General features: G+C 39.8%; 1 long non-coding RNA gene across 1 annotated transcript; it reads right to left on the bottom strand.

Moving 5' to 3' along the window:
* Positions 1 to 1,363: 1,363 nt before the first annotated feature.
* LOC136245101 (uncharacterized) lies at positions 1,364 to 2,350 on the bottom strand. Its single transcript, XR_010695741.1, has 5 exons — positions 2,250 to 2,350; positions 1,904 to 2,192; positions 1,760 to 1,835; positions 1,621 to 1,694; positions 1,364 to 1,562 (listed from the first exon to the last, which is right to left on the bottom strand). It is a non-coding gene; the product is annotated as an uncharacterized lncRNA (long non-coding RNA).
* Between the last annotated feature and the right edge of the window lie 8,319 nt (positions 2,351 to 10,669).

Genomic DNA, 10,669 nt, shown 5'->3' on the forward strand with positions numbered 1-10,669 from the left:
CAAAGTTATCCACCACGCGTCTAAAGCCTGACAATCCCTTGAACGCTTCAGTCATCCGGCAATTATAATGCTCTGATATTGAGGAGATTCCGTAGGGGGCACGAAGGTATTTGAATCTCCCAAATGGTGTGATGAATGTTGTCAGCGGCTGGCTGTGTTGGTCTAGGGGGCATTGGTGGTATCCCTTTAGGGCATCAATGACAGTAAAATATTTTGCATCACTAGCTGCGATATCAGCTACAGCTTGAGCTGGTGTTAGAGACTGATACCTCTCTCGGACCACAAAACGATTAAGGTGGGAGAGATCTACACACATACGAATCTTATCAGAATTCTTCTTGGGAGTAACCACTATGGGAGCACACCACTCTGTGGCCTCCGTAACTGGTGTAATAATGCATTGTGTTTGTAGTAAGTCTAACTCTGCCTGAAGTTTGTCACGATAGGCGAATGGAACTGACCGAGGAGTGTTGACACAGAAAGGCTTGGCATCTACAGTCAGAGATATATGGAATTCTTCTCCTTCCATTGTCCTAATCCTGCCATCAAATACTGTGGGGTATTCTTGCTTCAAGTCATCCATATTTGGCAGGGGGTGGGTGGCTGTTGTGGATCTGACACTGGGTTCCACAGGGGAAGTTTTGGGGGGTGGTAGGGGATAATGTGGTGGCAGGATTTTCAAGGCCTTGGCTGCCCTCCAAGAAACTATGACCCCACTCAAGTGTGGGAAGATGTATACATCTTCTTCATGTTCATTACCAGCTAGCTGAAAGCGAACACTCAACTTCCCAGTAGCATGCATCCTCTGTCCATTAGCTGCGCGTGGTGTGAATTCTGATGGTAAAAGGTTGTCCCTGTATTCATTGAGTCGTGGCAGGACATGCTCACCAGCAGCAGATATGTCTGCCCCTGAATCCGGAAGTACTTGGGTGCGATAGGACCCATGGTGTGTATGCAGGTGCACTGTCACGGTTGGTGCCGGTGTCACAGTGATATATGTTTCCCCGGGTAACGTGTTTCCCGCACACATATCCCTAGGGATCCGTGTTTCCCCGCACACATATCACTAACTCGCTAGCGACCTACAAGTCACAGTGATATGTGTTTCCCCGGGTAATATGTTTCCCCTTTAAAATCATGTGCAACGTACGTATAGTGTTAGCATAGGCGCGCATGCACTTTTAATAATCATAGCTAGTCATTGCACTTAATTACCTATACTACTAATACTATATTATACATGTTGATGGAGGAAATCAAGCCATTCACTGGCATTCAACTAGAACTGCTAAACTGTGCTGTGATTTGGCCATGTAGCTATAACATCAGTTTAATAAAATAGTAGCTACAAGTACATGTACACAATAAAAATACTATATCTCTAGCTATATAGAGTAAATCATGTGATTGCAGCTACGTATAACTAATCAATGTACAAATTGCTCAATATTATGCTTAGTCTGGTAGCATTCTACACAGAGAAATGTGCTCTTCTTTGCTTCAGCAATGGTGGTGTTTGCACAATGCGCGTGTGTCCAACATTTGCATTGGTCACATTTTATCTGTAGAAAAGAGTTGCAAAAGATCAAGCTGCATAATATATATTTACTTTATACATACCCAGTCACAGTAGTCAGGGTGGCTTAAGCTAATGTCTGAAGCTCCACACATCACACACCTTTCCTTCATATCCACTATAAGATTAAATAGTTATTCATCATGCATGCATGCATGCAAGACTAATGCTGCAATTGCATACCTGAATGGGACAAAATTGTGATTGCAATGTCAATCCTTGCCTGCATAATGTCCATACTGCTGAGTTGTTCAGCAATCTACATAAAGAAAGTAATTGTTAATATATTCGTGTATATAGCTATACCATTAAGCTTTATACGTCTACCTTCAATGAAAAGACTCCACAGTTGAAAGGATCAAATTGTATCTTCTTGCTCAGTTCATGTACTTTAAATTTCTCTATACTAACATCATCAGAAATCATGAAATCGCCCCTTGTCTTGAAATATTTCCTGTGTGTATATATGCACACGTGCATAAAACCATAATCGTATGCCAAATTATTTGCATGCATAAACAATTACCCACTTTAATGCAGCAAAGGTACCACATAAAGCACGGGGTGGTCCAAATGGATCAAGGTAGTAAAAGTGCTTTGATTCCAGGTCAATAGCCTAACAGTGTGTACATCAATACCTAATGTGATTTTATTGCTTAATTAATTAGCTTACAATAAATATCCAATGATTACTATCTTGATTGTAACACCCAACCAGATATTTCTTCTGATGTAAACTTTCCTGTATAAGGTGACATATCACGCATCTTCAACATTGCACACAGGAGTATACTTACCTTGGATAATAGATAAGATCTGTGGCGTACAGCTGAGCAGTTTATTATTGTTTTCAGTGTCTGGCTGGGGATGACAAAACAATTGCCATGTATATCTGTTAACAGCCTCAGATATCCATTAATAATCTAAAGAAGTGTTATATGTATAACACAAACAAGACATTTACGTAACAGCGTGTGGTTCTGTAAATAGCTATACATACCTCATCATTTAAGTAACAATTCTGCTTCAGGATGTGAAAGTTCCCATGATGGATGGAGAAATGGTTTATTCTTGCTTTTATCGCATGGCATGGCTGCCCTTTCCAAATGCATTCAAGTTGCTTCTAAAAGATACACAACACAATATCTGTTTTGTATTATATCATTATGTAATACATGTGGTTCTGAGCCTTCTTTATTTGTAATCAGTGTAAGATTACTCAATGGGCGAGTTGTCTTTTGGTCTGTTTTCTAATATATATAGAGAGACAGTAGATTATACAGTTCTGTAAAAAGCATAATTATATAGTGACACAAAAATACAGTGATTGTACATATACACATAAAGTACCAGCAAGGCTAACATATCCTTCAATGTACTAACCTGTATAGCTGCCTTTACTTTGGAAGTGGTTTTGGACTTTTCAACTTTCACTACATCTTGCTTTGCCTATATATTCACATTAATGCTAGCTATCACACATATAGTTGCACTAACTTTGCCTTAGTGAGCGAGTTGGTTATACAGCTAGTCTATATAGCTCAAAATACAATAAATGTTTTTATTTTTCTTTACTGGCTCATACATGCAGTCAGCGGCGGAAGAAGTAGTTGATATGAGGGGGGACTGGGCTGACCCATGCAGACTTATTTCTGTAGTTTGGTAAGGTGAGACCAAAAAAAAAAAGGTCACAACCAACTGACAAGAGCTTTCCACCTCACCAGCTACCATTTCTAGTTGATAAACTACATAAAAATCCTTACATAGCTCGCTACACACTGACTACTTCATTAGAGTGACTGCTCTATTAGAGTATCTCGATCTTTATCATGGTTTTCAGCCCCACTCCAAGAAAGATCATTTCGGTGTGATATCATTTTGATGGGGGGGCTTCAGCCCCCTAGCCCCCCCCTTTCCGCCGCCTATGCGTGCAGTACACAGTCTCTTCTAAATTGACTGTCACAGTATGGCTGGCTAGTATAATGCTTATATAGTAGCTATATAGTTAGTTATATTATACAGGGTGATATTTTCGTAGCTGAACTCTCTACAGGGTGACTTGTTTCTAGCTAGCTAACTATATACATGTAATAAGCATGGGTGTCTATTAGCTAGATAATAGTAGCTCATATATCTACTGAATGGTTGGATCGCGTACTCAGTGTTTGCAACTAGCCATATAGGGCCTTGGAGTTACTGCACGTTGGCTATAACTTAGTGGGAAACACGGATCCCTGGTGATATATGTGCGGGGAAACACAAATCCCTAGGGATATGTGTGCGGTAAAATATTTTTAAAAATCGCTACGGGAAACACATATCACTGACAGGGGTCTGTACTTGGCCCTGTACTGTTCTTAATTTATATCAATGACATTGCTATGAACATCAAAAGTGAAATACGACTATTTGCAGATGATATATTACTCTACAAAGTTATAGCAACACCAAATGACCATCACATTCTGCAGAATGATCTAAATTCTTTAACCAAATGGGCAAGCGACTGGCTGATGGAGTTCAGTATTCCTAAATGTAACATTTTACAAATAACATTACATCACAACAAAAGTAGCTTTACATACAAAATGTCCAACATCCCACTCAATACAGTATTGGAACATAACTATCTAGGTATCCGTCTTCATCACAGATTATCCTGGAACCCCCATATCAACTATATCTGCAGCAAGGCTAACCAACTTCTTGGCTTCCTAAAAAGGACCTTGCACACTGCACCAATAGAAATTAAAGACCACCTATACAAACAACTATTACTACCATCCATTGAGTATTGTTCAGCCATCTGGGATCCCTACCACAATACAAGTATATACAAACTTGAAATGATCCAGCATCGGGCTGCTCGTTTTGTTCTAAACAAACCATGGTTCAGATCTAGTGAGCAACAACACGACAGTATAACAGATATGCTGACATACCTTGAATGGCCTAGTCTCCAAGACAGAAGGACAATGACTCGACTTATTTTGCTATTTAAAATTTTGAGAAGGTTAATAGTCATACCTGATCGTTGTATACCACTATCAGTTCCAGTATCATATACTCGTTCCAACCACTCCCTCAAGCTATTTCACTTACCAACAAGAATCGATGTTTACAAATACTCTTTCTTACCACGAACAATTATTCAATGGAACCAACTACCTATCTCTGATATTGACAAGACTGACATTGACACTTTTAAGAACAATCTGATTGGTATTGTGTGTAATTGTAATGAACATTAGCGTGTTGCCCCTGGTGGGCTTTGCTAATTAATAATAATAATAATAATGACAGCTTTTGGTGGGAAACACGGATCCCTAGTGATATGTGTGCGGGGAAACACGGATCCCTAGGGATATGTGTGCGGGAAACACGTTACCCGGGGAAACATATATCACTGTGACACCGGGTCTATTGTGGCCACTTGCTTTAGGCTGATGGTGGATAGCTCTGGTGATATATCATTAGACTCCTGGTCTGGGTCTTCTGCAGTTGTGATGGCTCTAGCAGCTGGTGGTTTTTTGTGCTGTTGACGACCATGGCAAACCCTAGCAAAATGGCCAACTTTGAGGCAATAGCGGCATGTCTGCTTGAAAGTTGGGCACTGTGCTCAACCCCCTTGATGTGCTTGTAACCCACATCCTGGGCAAGGTTTTGGAATCATCTGGCTAGTGTGCGGTGGAACCTGCCATACTTGTGGTTTTGCGGATTGCCTGATGGCTAGGACAGAGTGGTCAGTTATGTCTTTACGTTGGGTTTTTGCTGCTTCTTGTGCACGGCACATTGTAATGGTTGTGTCAAGGGTTAGGTTTTGTTGCCTCAGCAGTTGTTCAATAGTGTCACCATCCACAAGCCCTTCGATGATCTGGTCACGGATGCTCTTTTGGGAGCATGCAGTGGAACAGAAGTTGCAAGTTTTAGCAAGCTCTCTCAGTGACACTAGATAGTCATCAAAGCTCTCGCCCGGTTGCTGCACTCTGCGCCGGAGCCGACGACGCTCCATAGACTCATTAATGTGCCCATCAACATGGCGTTTGATTGCTGCAATAACTGCTTCAGCATTATTCCTGTCTTCCTCACTAAGACCGAGGTTATTAACTACTGTGAGTGTTTCACGTGAAAAACATAGAGTTAATGCTTGTACCTGGGTATCAGCTGACTCACCACTGAGACCTGACAGGGTTGAGTAGGACGTCCACTGGGCTCTCCACGCCTCGAAGTCTGTGCCACGGTCTACTTGGAGGTCCAGCTTGGGTAGGTCACTTAGCCGGAACACGTAGGGCATCTTCGCTGCCGCTAGAGGGGAGTAACGGAAAGAGAATGAACACTAAGGCTGCTATGACGTCACCTTCACGGGTGCCTCTCGCCGGCACCAGGGATTAACTCCAGAGGTTAAGACAGGCGGTGACTGTTCCCCTTGTTGTACTGGTTCAATTAGCCACGCTAGAACGTAACTGCTCGCAACGCCATGTAGGGAACGGATCTGCCACGAGGTACTCAGTGATCTCTCACGTGATAGTGTGCAATAATCAAGATACAATCATACATATATACTGTGTCCTAGTGTTACAATTGTGAGTGTATTAGTATATGTGCAGTGCTATAGAATAGCTCATAGTTTATGTTCTTACACTCCATACTCCATAGTAGGGCAAACCTTTAATGTCAAATCCCCACCATTGGCCCCTGTTGTAGCACGGAGATTTGACATAGCATAGAAAGTTACAACAAAAAATACTTGGGCACTTATTGAATGGTTGTCAAAGGTAACAGTTTTGTGTCAGTATAGCCCCACCTATGCCTGAGGTAGGGGGGTGGGGGGGTGGTGGGGCAATAAATTGATAGGTGCATTATCTCTTGGCAGTGCTGCATGGTCGATTTCAACATGTGGTCTCACTATAGCATGTGCAAATTACCGGCCATTTTTGTAGGGAAAAATAAATACGATGTCAACTGGAACTTATCAATCAAGCAATGATAAAAACTGGGTAGTTTAAGGACAAAAACCATTGGCATGGTAAAAAAGTTACCTTTCAGACATTAGTATTGATAAAGTAAGACTACAAAACACAAATCCAGATTACGTTACACAAATATGATGTATTATAGTGCCACGCCTTCTTGTTAAACCTGTCTATAATTAGCAGAAAAAAGAACTATAATAATTATGGAGGCTTAAATATTTTAAGGATAAATTTTTCTCTTTAACCCGCAAAACATCGAAATCAGCAAAAAAATTCTCCCTTGGTATAGCGGGTTATTGTTGCGAGGTCCAAATTTTTGTGAGGTGGCTCCACCATAAATTTCTGCGATTTGCAAAGACTTGTGAATAGAGGTTGTGCAGGGCGCGTAGCAGCATCACGTTTATGTATCATTAACTTTCATACATGTACGTGCGGACGCTATTTTGAGTAGAAGCGTTCATAGAGTACTGTTGGTGCCACATGTCCAGACTTCCTCGGGCAAGGCTGAACAGAATAAACATTTGTACTTGAATTGTTGTATTATTATTCTTAACTCATGTTTACTTCATTGCCATTTAAACTGCATATGTTACTAGTATCATCATTGGCTTCAGTGGTACGAAGAACTTCAACAGAGGATCCATCTTAAAAGTTTATTTGAAGCACCAGACTGTTCACTACATAGATATATATATATATATATATATATATATATACTGAGAATATTGGTTTGGGCAGCAAAGAGCATGCACAGCAGTCTTAACTTAGCCCAGCAATGCATGTACATAGCCACATAGTATGCACTTCTCCAATCTTTTTAGTAGCTATACCCAGACTTTCAGTGGCATCAAGCCATCAATGATATGCTTTGAGAACACTTTAATAAAAGACAAACACAATTGATTCTTCTGTACACTGTTTGTGGCTGAACTACACTACTGGTTACCAGCCATTTATACCCATTTAAACCTATCTTTCTTCATTGTACAAGCTGATGGCAAGAACTAGATGATTACACACGTCTGGATACATACATCAGGGGGAAAAGACCAATCAGTCCATTCACGGAGGATTCAGCAGTGCAGGCAATGTTACTCTTACTCTCTAAGCAGCAGTACAAATCTTTGGCACATTCCACAATTTTCATTTTATCTTAGCTTATATCTCCTTTTCTTTGTCTTTAAGCCCTGGATGTTGCTTATAGAATACTCAAATGCCACTGTACTTCACTATGAACATTTTTACTCAAAATGGCATCCGCACATGCGTATGAGAGTTAATGATATGTGAATGTGATACTGCCACGCCCTCTGCATAACCTCTATATGTATGAATACTGAAGTTTAGGGGAGACTCTTCTCACTTGAAAATATAAATCTGCTAGCAGAAAAATTTTGTGAGTTGCACTTTTATTTGCAAAAGTTTGGACCTTGTACAGATAACCCGCTGTACGGCACTTTACACAGTACTGAGATTTTCACCAGTGTTGGAATCTATGTGATGTCGTGCGTGAGTATGTAGCGGATAGCGTGATGGTAAACTCAGTCCTTTGCCATGATGCTAACTAACACGCCTGTAGCTATTGGTCATGTAGCCATTGGTCATGTAGCTATTGGTTAGCATTATGGCAATGGGCTGAGTTTGCCATCACACTTTGCCAAAGGATTTGGAGGTTGAACATGATGTGTTCTTTCAGGTTCTGGTGGGATGGCATATAAGAGACTGACTGAGAGGCTTATAGTATCAACAGGGGATGAGCATTATTCATTGGTGATGTGCTGGCTACATTGCCATTTATCTGCAGAAATAAAGGTATGCTATATGCATGCATGTGTTTGTGCATGCATGTGTGTTCATATATTGTACTTTGTGTGGGAGGATCAAAGCGATGCCGTGTATCATATTGTCCATACAGTACTAATCAACTGCATAACTGTACTGTATGAGTCATACAGTTATGCAGCTAATTGAGCAAATACAGTACAGTTATGCGCTTAATTGGGCAAATACAGCACACTTGGGCAAATACAGCACACTTGGGCAAATACAGTACAGCTATGTGGAGAATTTATTTAAGGAATGTTATGTAAACAACGCACTGTAAATCGCTAAAACCAGCCAAACTAATCCTACGAGTTCATTCTACAGCTAAAAATAGACTGTATAAACACTTACTGATCATCTGATCACAAAGCTTTTTAAACATGACTCCACTAAGACAGCACAATTGATCACGTACGTGACATTGTAAATCGCTAAAACTAGCCAAACTAATCCTATTAGTTCATTCTATGACTAGAAATAGATTATTTAAATACTTACTGATATCCTGATCACCAAAAATTGCAGCGGTTTGAGTACTAGAGAAAATCGCTCTGAGCCAGACGACCAGGAAGTCCAATATAACAGTTAAAGCACCACCTATGCTTGTGTATATGAAAGATACAGCACTCGGGGGGTGTCTTGAGTCAAATACAGCACTTGGCTTTGCCTCAAGCTGTATTAGCCTCTTGACACGCACCCTCGTGCTGTATTTTCCATACATATGCACGGTGGTGCTTTAACTATATTATATTGTGGGGTTGTGCATTAAAATCAGTTAGACCTAGTACATGATGTACCATAGGCTCTTAAGGCACTACTGGATATTCAACAATGTGACCTACAGTTATCATGTTGCTGGGATGGGAGGACAAGATAGATAATGGTGGAAAACCTTTAGGAAAGAGTACTCAGAGATCTCTTGAAGAAGTGTGTAAGACAACTAAAGGACTGCACAAGCATTTTAAGGTAAAGAAATTAGTGTATAACTAATAATAGTATTCTTACTATTAACCCTGTATATGTGTTGATGTACAAATCAGTATGATGTATTGTAACTCTGAACAACTTCAATAGTGTGTGCGTGTTGTAGTAGAGTATTTGTACAGGCTCAGCAGTAGAAAGAATGGGAGTGCTGATCCAAACATATTTACTAGTCATAGTGTTGCCGAAATTTTAAGAAAAAGGCTAGTGAGTGAACCGGAATACAGGAATAGAATCTTGAGTCAAGAAATATAACCCTAATATTTTAATAGATTTATTGGAATATTAGCGTGTCTTTCTATATTCTTATAGGACGCTGAAGAACAGTATGAAGAAGTATTGGAGTTGATCACATTGTTTGAGATGGATGTTGCTGAACTACAAGTTGTTAATAAGGCTTCTAATTTGGTCAGTGACACTCCGGCCTTACCAGTGACAAAGGAGTTTGGTCCACTCATCAATAGCAAACAAAGGAGTTTTGCTATTGATGAGTGGACCATATACGACAAGGTGTGTGTGTGTGTGTGTGTGTGTGTGCGTGTGCGTGTGCGTGTGTGTGTGTGTGTGTGTTCTTTGCAGTATTCTTTGCAGTGTTGTAATCAAGTTGAATCATACTGTATAATTTTATTGTTAATGTGAAATAACAAGCTGCATTGTACACGTATAAACACACCATAGTGAGTAACCTGTCTCAGAGCTACTAATATAGAAATTGACCCCTTCATTTTTGAATTCCCTAATTTTGAATCACTTACATTTTTATACATCCAACTGCATATCTAGACCACTTTAAGCTTAAAGTGACTGACTACTTACTGCAACCTACAGAATTTTGAAATTACTGAATGAAATTTTAAAGTTTTGTACATATTAGTGATGTGCGATATCAGGATTTTTATTTCGATATGATATCGATACGATATTGGGGTAAATATCGAAATTTCGATATGATTTTCGGTAACTTTTAATTGTGTGGGTGGTGTAATTGCGTGGGCGGCCGATATTTATAAATATGCTTGAAATACAATTTACACTCAACCTATTGCATGAAACTAATAATAAGCCTAGAAAACTGGTAGACAAGTTTTTTTTAAAGTGGCTAGATAGTACAGAACCTACCTTAATTTCTAGCGTGATTGCGCAATCACACACTAAATGCTGTAAACTTATCGAAATATTCTTCAATATTTCGATAATTACCGCAAAATATTACCTTTTCGATAAATATCGAAATCTGGCTAAAGCAGTATCGAAAATTGATACGATATCGATATTGAGAAAATTATCACGAAATCAATACTTTTTCGATATATCG

The sequence above is a fragment of the Dysidea avara genome, chromosome 2 (assembly GCF_963678975.1).
Source record: "Dysidea avara chromosome 2, odDysAvar1.4, whole genome shotgun sequence".
Taxonomy (NCBI): Eukaryota; Metazoa; Porifera; class Demospongiae; order Dictyoceratida; family Dysideidae; genus Dysidea; species Dysidea avara.